The 12,717-nt window shown below is 32.4% G+C and overlaps 1 protein-coding gene across 5 annotated transcripts in view; it reads right to left on the bottom strand.

The window, feature by feature from the left end:
* Positions 1-12,717, bottom strand: part of STK3 (serine/threonine kinase 3) — a 498,339-nt gene that overhangs the window by 322,431 nt on the left and 163,191 nt on the right. The gene's annotated exons all lie outside the window — the stretch shown is intronic.

Genomic DNA, 12,717 nt, shown 5'->3' on the forward strand with positions numbered 1-12,717 from the left:
GGAAAGCATTCAAACTTCAATGGATTTTAAATAAATTAATCCCATAAAATTAGTAGTTTGATGAACAAATCATAGAAACAATGGATAATTTCATCTCCTCCCCCCAAAAAAAGACAACATGTGAAAATTTTTGGTGTGCTGCCAAAAGCCAAAGCAACTTGAGGTAAAATTTATATCACTAAAAATAGTCTTCAGCAAAAGAAAGAATAAATCATCAAAATAGGCATAAAACTCTAAAAAATGTAAAAAGTATTAAATCAAAAATTCAAACTAAACACCAAAAGAAATTCTAAAAATCAAAGAAGAGATTAAGAAAACTGAAGGACTAAACCCCCTGAAAAAAAAAAAAAAACACAAAAAATTGAATTAACAAATAAAAATGGGAGTTTTTAAACTAATAAAATGATAGCTAATCTGATTTTTTTGAGAGAAGAAACCAAGTTACTAATATATAACTTATGTAATTTACATAAATTATGCAAATAATATGAAAAAAGAAAGTAAGTTTAGCCATGCTCTCAATTTGTAAAGAAAACTTTGACCAATCGTGCCAAAAAAATGACCTCCCCCAAATAATTATGCCCAAAACTATAGTTGCTATTCTAATGACAAAAGTAATTTCCACATGAATTCTTACCTTCAGTATAAAATACTACTACGTACATGAGTGCCTGCTATCTAAAAATCTCACAGCACTTTATAAACATCAATCAATTTACATATATAGCATGTATCTTTATATACACCTAAGAGGAAAGAAGACAATAATTACAAGATACTATAAAAAAGAGAGAACAACTAGAAGTGCTGACAATGGTGGCAGTGACACAAGTAGAACAGAAGGTAATCTGGGTAAGTGCCATGGAAAAATAAATATCATGATTGGACTTGAGGCAAATGGAAAAAGTTCAAATTGGTTTCATAAAATACTTTTTGCAACATGTGATGTCCATATGTCCATTACCAACAAACTACAACATGGAAAATAACAAAAGTCACTGCTGTGTTAGCTGCAAGAACACATCCCATGCCAGTTCCTGCCACATCACATAAGGATAACTTAATGTAGACTCCACGTAAGTGAGCTAAGACATCAGAGATAATAAGGAAAAAAAAGGAAATATCTAACCATGAAATAGGCTCTTTCCTTGGTAAAAAAAAAAAAAAGTAACTTCACATACATACTGTTGAATATAACCTGAAAAAAATAAAGGCTAAAAAGTACATTTAATTATAGGTCCAAAGTTTTCTGTAGATAATACCCAAAGTTCCTAAAATAAGTCAATATTAGAAGAGGGACAACTAAAGAAAGCTTTAGCACTACAGAAGATTAATTAAAACAAAAGCTTATTTTCAAAGATTAGAAAAGTACCTTAAAGAGAAATGAAGTAATAGTTCAAATTTAGTATGTCATATCCCATTTCTCAAACAGTTTGGCTATAATAATACAATAAATATCTTGAATGCTTTATATTACTGCTAATAAAACTTATCAAATTTCTTTCCCAAGTATTATGTAACCTAAAAGTGGTTCATTTTGTAAACACTATATCTCAGTTGAAAATGGGTGGACAATCCTCCTTTGAGGAAAAATGATCTTGCTCAAATAAGATGTCTTAATCAAATGGCAAGAAAGACAAAAAGGTACGATAACTCTGAATATCATATTCCTACATAAAACAATACCACAAGCCTACTTGGGTTTAGCTGGTGGGCATGGACGTTTTCAATTAAGCAAAGGCAGACTTTACTGAAATGATACATTTGTGGTATCAAATCAACCACAACATAACGCAACCCACTACAGAAGTAGGTGAAATATCATTCACTAGAGTTACATAGGACTAAAACCTAGTGGCTTAAGAACTAAGTATTTTATAAGAAATGCTGATGCCATTCATGTTTCAACCTGCCTTTTCCATTCCACCCTCTTAACCTCCTGAAACTGAAACTGAGCACAATCTTGTGAGTAGCTGGAGTGCGGTGAAGGACAGGAAGCTATGCTTGTTTGTATGGAATCTGCCATTTCCTCTCTGCCAAAACACTTGTTTAAAAAGTCATGTAATATTTCTATTAAATTGTAAATGCAGCCGACAAGGAAATGGCCTACTGGCAGCCTATTACCTTTGTGGCAATGCCAACCGGCCTACAGCAAAACAGTGCACATGATAATTTCAACATGCATTCCCAAGTAACAAAATTGTGCTTTACATAAATACCACAGAACCTGAGCAAGATCCAGAAAAAGCAATGAAAATTTGCCCAAGCTTTCATGCTTGCCTATATCAATTGTATGTCATAACTAAAACAAAATAGAAAAGCATCTACATATGTCCAAGAACCTTGTGAAGTTAGATCATATAACACTGGGAAAACTATTGCAACTTAAATCTGTGTATTTCTTGTTAACCACTGTAACAACTCACTAATAAAAATTAAGAAAAACTGTAGGTATCAAATGTACAAAAATTTACTAACTACATAGAAGCCCTTAAAGACCATAACGCAACTTGGTAACAAGAACATATGTTCAGTGTAATCCAGAATTGTTATGTTAAATTACTTTTTCCTTTGATATCATTCATTTGATTACAAGAATTAAAAAGATTCACAAGCCTTCAAATTAAAACTGTGACCTTTGGTTTATAAGCAGTTACTGCAATGCTTATAAAGTCATTTCTGATAATTTATCCCTTACCTTTAATTACCTAGTACAACTATACATAATTATACTATTTAAATGATCCCAGATGTAATGAAGATGATTCCATTGATGTTTTAAAAAAAACTATATAGAAAACTAAGTCAACACAATCAAAGGTAATTAATCTCTAATCAATATGGTCTTTTGGAACAGCTGGACAAATTAAACTTTTTCAGGGAAGGAAAAAACTTGGTATGTCTTGTCTATTTATATTTTTTAATATTTATGCCCAGTATTAATTTTTAAAAATCCAAAGGTATTATCTTTCTCAAAAAATGTTAAAAATCTTTTAATGTTTTAGTACCTGAAATCACAGGTGCTATCTACAAAAAATGTTTCTTTCTGAAATAAATTACATATTTTTTTCTATTTCTAATTTTGTTATCATGGATAGCAAAAAACTTATATCAAAAGTTAATCCCTGTATTGTTTTAAGTCAAAAATCTCAACAGAAATTTAAAATTACATCTTATATCCACTAGCAAATAGCTACTACTCAGAGGTAAAAATTAAGGATGCTTGCTGGTTTTCTTTCTGACCACTAAATTAGAGAATAAACTCTGAGGCAATACAGAAAAAATTATGTGCCTCTATTTAAGTAAACATTATGCTAACTAGGAGGGCAAAAGACAGGGTTGTAAGCAATGATAGATGTTACAGGTCACAATTACATTCCTTATCTAAACACTATACATTATTAACACTGAATTGCTTTTAATTTTTTATTAAATTCATTTCACTCAAATTCACTAAAAATCAAGATTCCCAAATTTCACCATTTATTTTAAAATGAAAAATCATCATTAGTAATAACCACCCATTGTCCCCTTCTGTTACTTCTTTAAATCAAGAAACCAAGAACTGCCAGAATTTAGTACTAAGAACACAAAATTGTGTCTTTAGAATAGGCAAGGAGAAAAGATGAAAAATTTCCAAAAAAATGCAAAGTATAAGCATCAAAATAAAGGCAGCATTAGAGATACTTGCACAAGGCCTAGACTCAAGATTCAAATGATAATTAGTTTCTGACAGTAAGAAACAAAGTATGAAGTGCAGGATAATCCCAAACTTGTTGAACAACCAGCAGGAGCCCTAAAGAGAATCCAAATTTAATCTTGTTAATGATGGTTTCCACCATGGTACCAAAATACTGAAGCACTCCACTGGATTGTGATCTTAATGATGTGGATGTTTCTTCCAGTGTAAAGATCATATCTATACACTGACAATCATTTAAAATAAAACAATTTTCTTTCCATTTCACACATGTTGATCAAAATGCTTGATTTTCTCATCTCAAAAGCAAAAAAAAAAGAATAAAAAATTATATTCAATCTGTCTGTGGTACATGAACTGTCCCTTTCCAATCAAGAGGTTTCCCTGCAATATACCTTTAAATAATTCATTCTTCTCTATCTTTTGTGGCCCTTAAAAGTGCAAACTTTATATAAATTATTTAAGATTATCCAATAGATATTGCTAGCAAGCTTCTTCCTTTTAAGCTTTCTTCAGAAGTAGCTAAGCCTCTGTCAGTACCATCATTTGGGAGAATACATAAATAGAGGAAACAAAAATATGTCATAGTTTATCAAAATTTCCACATCAGCTAATTTTCTTGCAAATTCCACTGTAGATCTCTGTCAGGTTTCACAGAAGCCTTGAGGCTCAGACCAACATTGTATTAAAAACTCCTGTGGCCTTAACGCTGTTAATCATGGGATTTTTAGACAAAATTCCTTTTATTACCAAGGCTCTTATCTATTTCTCAGTACTCTTCATAGTCACATTTTTACTCATTCATAAAACAAAAATATCATTTACCTGACCAACCTGGAAAAATACTGGGAGGATCTGGCACATGAAAACACTTTGGAAATTATATAGCTACGTATACCAACACATGGTATCTTTCCTATCACTCTTATTAAAATAGCAGTCTCCTTGTTGTTAGTTGTATGTTTATATAAAATAGATAGGCTCACGCTCTTTTGAAATTTTACAATCTATTTATGAAGGAAGTATTTTCTTTTTTTTCTTTTTTTTTTTTTAATTTAATAGCCTTTTATTTACAGGTTATATGCATGGGTAACTTTACAGCATTAACAATTGCCAAACCTCTTGTTCGAATTTTTCACCTCTTACCCTCCACCCCCTCCCCCAGATGGCAGGATGACCAGTAGATGTTAAATATATTAAAATATAAATTAGATACACAATAAGTATACATGACCAAACCGTTATTTTGCTGTACAAAAAGAATCAGACTTTGAAATATTGTACAATTAGCTTGTGAAGGAATTCAAAAATGCAGGTGGGCATAAATATAGGGATTGGGAATTCAATGTAATGGTTTTTAGTCATCACCCAGAGTTCTTTCTCTGGGCGTAGCTGGTTCAGTTCATTACTGCTCCATTGGAAATGATTTGGTTGATCTCCTTGCTGAGGATGGCCAGGTCCATCAGAACTGGTCATCATATAGTATTGTTGTTGAAGTATATAATGATCTCCTGGTCCTGCTCATTTCACTCAGCATCAGTTCATGTAAGTCTCTCCAGGCCTTTCTGAAATATCTGAAGGAAGGATTTTCAAAACTAATCTCTTTAAATAAAAAAAATAAATTTTAAAGCATGTGATGGTAATAGTATGTTATTTTAATGCAATATTATTTTTTGAAAGTTTTTAAACAAATATTTTTACGATTTTAAAACTGACCATCTCTATGAACTTATACAATGGTGCCATTCATTTTAGTAATCATGAAATACTTTTACTTCCTAATCCCATCTTCTAACAAGTTTTCCACTGTTATTTACAGTGACAAGATTGCATATAAGGTTTTCCATCAAAGATTTTTTTTAAAGGAAATAGATATTAATGTAGGTCTCTTCCCAGCTATCAAAATTAACATCTTGTTAAATAGACTTAATTAGAAACTTTTCTTCCCCCAAATCCAATTCTGACGCAATAACATAACAAGAAGACTATCCTGGGTTCCCAAAAGACTATGCCAGCAAAACAAAGGCTCTGGCAGTTCCCTTCTGGGAAAGGCAATAAATGTGTTTTTCCCCCCAAAAAAAAGTCTGCCAAAGGGAAGGGGGCACTTAGTGATGAATTCTTGGGCTACAAAAACCCCTGGGAAAAAAAAAAGAAAAATCCAAAACAACCTTCAATTATGTACAGCCTTCTCCTCCAGAAAAAGTGGCAGATTGGGATGAAAAGAAATAAAAAGCTATTAAGAATCACACAATTTTTAGACAGCTTATAAATAGTAATTTAGTTTGTGGTATCCTTTATGTATAATGCCAGTCTAGCAATAGATTCCCTTGAATTAGACATCTTCAAGCAAACTAATATTGCTTTCTTATTTGAGAAAATAATTGTCAGAATAATTATCACCCTATAAACAATGATAACTACTATAGTAAAATATAGTACTTTACTACAGTAGTAAAGACATGACTGTTGCTTTTCAAAGGTTAGCCCATTAGAGTAAATTTTTATTTTTCACAAGATTAAGGAGGCAGTAAGTATTTACTGAAATAGAATGAAACCACTGTATCTTAGAATCCATAAGCAAGGAGAAGAAATGGACAATCTAGATTTGGGGACAGCAAATTTCAAAATTTTTAGGTCTAGATTTAAAAAAAGTTTTAAAATGTAGATAGGAACTTGGTCCAAGAGGGATAGAATATTTCTGAAGATAAAAATATAAGTCATTCCAATGAGAAAGAAAAATTAGTATGTAGATATAGTTCCACAGGAAATTACAAAAAAAATGAACTAAGATTTTAAGTACAAATATGAAAATAAAAAAATGCAGAAAAATAACTAAGGACAAATACAAAAGAATGGCATGATCTTAAAGGAATGACCAAAATATTAAAGTTTAGAAAAAAGTTAAGAAAATAGCCATGAATTATAAAGACAAGCAGAGGAAAAGAAGGGCATTAGCTATTAGCAGAAAACAAAACATATTAAAAAAAAAAAAAAAAAAAAAAAAAAGGCAGAACTATTTCTCATGGTAAGTAACACACTAATAATGGATGACAGAAATAAGGCAGGACTAATCAACTACTATATCTGATTCTATCTAAAAAGAATGCTCTTTGGACTAACAAAATTTAAATGAATGAGATAATAAGAAAGCACCTAGCTGCTCTTGAAACCATTAACAGTTGACTGCTGAGTTCTTATTGTGAAAAATCATGAAGACAGAAGAGATGATATAAGATTGGAGAAATGCAAATGCTTCAATTTTTTTCAAATAGGGAAAATAATATATTAGGCCAGGAAGACTGACTTTACTAGCATGGTACAAAGCTAATATTAAGTGTTTAATACATGACTACTTAACTGATTCCTAGAAAAGTTCTAGAATATATTATTATTAAAGGAATGATATGTAAGCATTTAGAAAGGTAAATGGTCATTGGTAAGAGCCATAATTGCTGGTCTTAACAGATTAATTTCACTTCCTTTTTTGACAGCTATTAGGCAGGTAAAGCCATGGAAATGCTGTAATATTAGCATACATATATTTAAGCAAAGTTTTTGAAAAAGTCCCTCATGCCATCCTTGTGAATACATTAGGATGATGCATAGTAAGTCAGAACAGTTATGTGGATTCAGATTTGGTTGAAGATCAAACTCAGAAAACAATAATTTGTAAGTCAATGTCACATTGGAAAGAAGTCTACAAAGTGGCCCATGAATCTATACTTACACATGTGGTATTCAAAATTGTTACTGACAGATGACATTAGGTGCATGTTTATCAAATACACAAAGAAGAAAAAAATTAAAATTTTTTGGATCACAAAATTAGGATCCAAAAAGAGTTCCAAAGGTAGATAATTCTGTTCAGTTGTGGGCACCATGTGTTTTAGGAAGAGAATGACAAAATGGAGCAAATTCAAGGGAAGAATACTGGGATAGGGAAGACATTAGACATAATGTCATATAAGCCTAAAAAATGGCCTAAGATACTAATACATGAATGTATAATATAACAATGTATAACAAAGGCCCTTATCATTTCCTTCTGACATTACTATTTGTACAAAGCTATTTGCTTATTTTTGTGCTTTGTTAGAATAGGAAATCCTTGATAATAGCAACTTTATTTTTGCTTTCTCTCCCACCCCAGCAAACTGCATAGTACCTGGCACTTCATAAATGCTTGTTGATTGATATCTGTTGACTGATTTCAAGTAACTAAAGGTTTGCCATAGGCGTCTTAGCTCAAGCAATCAATCTCTCTCTCTCTTCTCTCTTTCATAGCCAGCCTCCTATAAAGACTCATTTAAACTCACTGCCTCCATTTTTTCATGTCCTACTAAGTTCTCAAACTCTTACAACCTTCCTTCTCACTCCTTTCGCCTGAAACTACTCTTGCTGATTATTTTATTATATACTAAGATACTATGCTAAATGCTGAAGGTACAAAGGCACAAAAAAAAAAAAAAAAAAAAAGTACATTCTTTGCCTTAACGGGAATTATCATTCTATTTCAAAGGAAACAACAGAGAAGTTCAAAATATACAAAGTATACAATATGAAATTATACACATTTAATTAAGTACAAAATTTTAGAATATTGAATATATATTTTAGTCAAAGACTTGTTGAACTAGATTGAAAGATTCTGGACACTTTTAAAAGCCCTCCAAAATAAAAGAATAAAAACAAAAACATGCAATTATTCACTAAAGGGAAGGCAGGTTGGGGCAGGCCTCAGTTCAATAAACATTTATTAAGTATCTACTATGTGCCAGGCACTGTGCTAGATGAAGTGAATATAAAGATATAAATGAAATAGCTCCTGCTCTCAAAGAAGCTACATTCTAATTGGAGAAAACATGTAAAGATAAAATTAAATATAACCCATATAGATAATTCTTTCCAAAAGAAAGATTCAAGTCTTTTGGAAAGGGCAATTTGTTAACAGTAGAATAGGGCTTAAAGAGATCACAATGAAAGAAAAGATATGATATAATGAGAGAAGGCACAGAAAGGAGGGAAAGAGTTGACATGGATAGTTAAGAAGGAAAGAAGAGTGGAAGCCAGAGGAAAGTCTTCTGCTTAGACAGCCAGACTCAAAATAACATCCAGGTACTCTGAGTAGAGCTAGTGAATCACAAACCACAAAGCTTTTAGAGTAGCAATGATAAATTAATTTGATTATCAATTCCTAAAGAAAATATGAAGAGGGGAGGAGAAAGATACAGAAGGTGGGACACACATGGTACCAGGGGAGATGATGGATCCTTAGTTCTGTCTGATGGTCAAAACAGAAAGACCAAAGGCCTAGCTAGGTAGAATGGCGTAAAGTGTGACTAAGGGGCTTTCCCCTCCAATTCTCATCCAAGTCAGTTGTGTGCCAAGACTCACTCCGAAAGTGAAAAATTATCTCTCTCAGAGTGAAGGTCTCTTTCCCCTCATGACTGATCTTTCCAAAAACCACTTTCTGATAATGTTATAATAACTAAATATAATTTTCTACCTGCCCACCTTTTTAACTATTCTATTCTCAAACTCCTATCCAAAATGAACTTCCATTTCCAGCTTTCAATTTCATATTACTTTGCTAAACCCACCCTTTCTCCAAACTTCCCTGTTCTGCTCAGGCACAAGCATCTTTTCATTCATGAAATTTTCATTCTTGGTAATCCCTGCCTTTCCTTGTCTGCCACTACATTCTCATCCAAACAATGTCCAAAGTTTATTGATCTTCCCTCCACAAAAATCATTGATTTATCCAGGTCCTCTTCACTTACACAGCAACCAGCCAATGCACCTCTAAGATGCACATCACCTTTTATATAGATGATTATAATAAACTCGTCTCCCTGTTTTGACTCTCTCATCTCCTATCCTTCACACAACTGCCAAATTAAAGTACAAGTCTGACCATATCACTACCTCACTCAAAAATCTTCAGCGCCTTGCAACTTCCTCTAGAATGAAATAGGAACTCCTCAGCCAAGCATCTAATATTAGACCTACAGCCAACCATTTCAGATTTATTTCCATATCTTTCTAGATTTGCCTCATATTACTCTTCCCTTCATTCTTTCTATATTCTAGCCAAACTGACCTGTTGCTCATCTCCCATATTTGACAGGCTAGCTACCATATGGGGCAGTTTGTCCTAATGGATAGAGCACTGAAATGGTACAGTGGGTAAAAATGTTGCACTTGGAGGCAAGATGATCCAAGTTTAACTCCCATCTTATATACTTTCTAGTTGTGTATCCTTAGCCAAGTCACTTAAATTCTCTCAACCTCAGTTCATCACCTGTAAAACAGGGAAGAGGTGAGCTTCTCTCACAGGTTTGCTGTGAGAATTAATGGATAAAACACTTTGCAAATCTTAAAACCATATATAAATATTAGCTATTATGAACATAGTCAAAGGGCTTTGCAAACTTTATGTGTTATAGAAATGGAGGTTGTTATTATCCTTATTAGTATTATTGCCTCCATGCCTTTCAATAGGAAGTTCCCCATGTCTCTCCTCTCTTCTAACTCTTAGAAGGTCCCTAAAGTCAAAGGAATTCAGGCACCATCTACTAATCAAAGTCTTTCCTATTACTACATTATTAATGCTCTTTTTCTTCAAATTTTCTTGCATTTATTAGTCTGTGTCCATGTTATATTTCCCCCAAATAAAGCAGAAGCTCCTTGAGGACAGACATTATTTTGTCTTTATTTTTATGTCTCTAGCATCTAGCACAGTATTCTTATACACTGTTGATGCTCAATAAATATTTGTTTAATTGGCAGCTTCTGTTTGTCCCCAGAAAGAAAAACTAGAGCAATGGATAAAGGCTGCAAAGAGGCAAATTTCCTAACAATCAGAACTATCCAATAGTGAAATATGCCAACTTGAAGATTTTTTTAATTGTCGGGTAGAGAACAAGTATCCAAATTGTAGATTTTTATTGAGGAATTTGTTGGGCCTAAGATATATTATAGCATAGCAGAAAAAGATTGTCTTAGAATTAAGAGGACCTGAGTTTAAGCTCTACTTCTGATATATACTAGGTGTGTGATCCTGGGCAAATGGCTTAATCTCTAACTGCCCCAGTAAATTCCCAAAAACCATAAAGTGCAGAAGAAGCGCCAATATACACTGCTAAATGGATTTTGCTTACACATAATAATAGAGAACTTCTTATACCAATGAAGTCACTTCCTTTCTCTACATTCCACAAGAAAAAAAGCTTAGACTAGATAGTCTCTATAATACATTCAATTCTGAGTCTTTGAAAATACCTTGCAGGGATTGTCAGATAGGAAAGACTTCAAGTACAATTAAATTGAAAAAGGGAGAAGGAAGAGATAGAATCTGTACCTACAATTTCATCATTATGCCATATTTTTAAAAGTGCTATGTTTTCTAAAGATTATTTTTTCTACCATAAGTCTCCCTTATATGATCAAGATGGGGAGGGGGGGAAGCTTCTTAATTAGTTCTGAGTAATTCAGAGAAATAAAATTCCTCATAAAACGATGAAAGGACTACAATAAGACATCTGCTCTAGAGCTTGGAAAGATTTGTATTATGCTGTTTTATTGGCTATAGTCAATGAAATCTAACATAAAAAAATTTTAACATCACAAAACCATTTCTTGTTTGGTCAGTTTTAGTCATGTCATTGTCTTTTCTGCATTTCTGTCTTTTTTTTTTTTTTTAATTACTCTCCTCTGTTCTATTGCCCCATAGCTATTTTTACTCCATCCTACCTGATGCCAACCTGTCCCAACCAAATAGACTTTCTTCTTCCCATTTTATCTTTTTTTTTAAGCAACTAGAGCCACTAGAGGGCAACAAGCTCACAAAGATAAATATATTCACTTAACAAATTAAGATATCCAAATACATGAAAAATATTTCAACACTTAAGTTTTAGTCACACTTATCATACTTAAAAATACAGGACATATAAACTATAATTAACCTCAGATAAGGGGATGCACCATTTTATTATGGAATAAAGACAGCAATTCTTATTTTTTTGATAAGCAGTAGCCACAGAAATAAAAAATGGAAAAAAGTTGAAAGTTTTAAAAATATCTTTCATGAAGATTTTTCATATTCTGAGAATTTTCATCTTCTCTCTTTTTTCCTCATTTTAAATTGTCACCTTACTTCAGAAGTATCTATTAGAACATCAAGGACCTGGATCCACTTCTCATAACAACTTCCATTCATTTGTGTGAGAGTCTCACTTTCCCTATCACCACCACATACTGAGTAAGAATAGTCATCCCAGTTTAGAAACATTAGATAAAAGACAGGGAAAGAGGAAGAAACAAAGTTTTTGCAAAGTTATTGAAAAAAAGGCTATTTACAGTAAGAATTTCCTTTCCTTTCAAGTTTCAATTTTAGGGAAGAAAAAAGAAACTGCATTCCTATACTACTGCTCTGTAAGCTCACAAAAAGGTTGGCAAAATACTACAACTTGAAATAAACTTCCAAATACACAGCACTTTTTTTGTCCTCTGTTCAATGGTAGTTACCACAATTTACTTTCAGTATTAAGAAACCAAAGGAAACTAAAATAACAAACACAATGAAAGAAATTCAGGCTATAAAAATGAATGCTTGTGACTCCCTAATTTTTCCATCTTTATATTCATCTATCAAGGAATGACAGACACATGATGTAGAAGAAGTAATATTTAGCTGAAAAGTCAAGAGACCTAGATTTTGGCCCCAAACTGTCACTCAATAGCTGTCATATTGAATATTTCACAATCTTAATTTCTTCAGCTATTAAAAAAAATTTAGAGAGTTGGGCATAAGATGTTTAAAGTCCCTTACTAAACCATAAAATTTTGATTTAATTGTATGTCTGTCATTCTCTGATAAGCCCCACTTTTCTAATGTATAAAAGTAAAAGAAGGGAAGTATATTAATTCATGTGGCACAGAATAAGAGAGATATAAAAGAATTAGGCAAGAAAGCATTAAACTAACATATTATCCTTGACTATCCTTAAAATTGG

The sequence above is a fragment of the Sarcophilus harrisii genome, chromosome 1 (assembly GCF_902635505.1).
Source record: "Sarcophilus harrisii chromosome 1, mSarHar1.11, whole genome shotgun sequence".
NCBI lineage: Eukaryota > Metazoa > Chordata > Mammalia > Dasyuromorphia > Dasyuridae > Sarcophilus > Sarcophilus harrisii.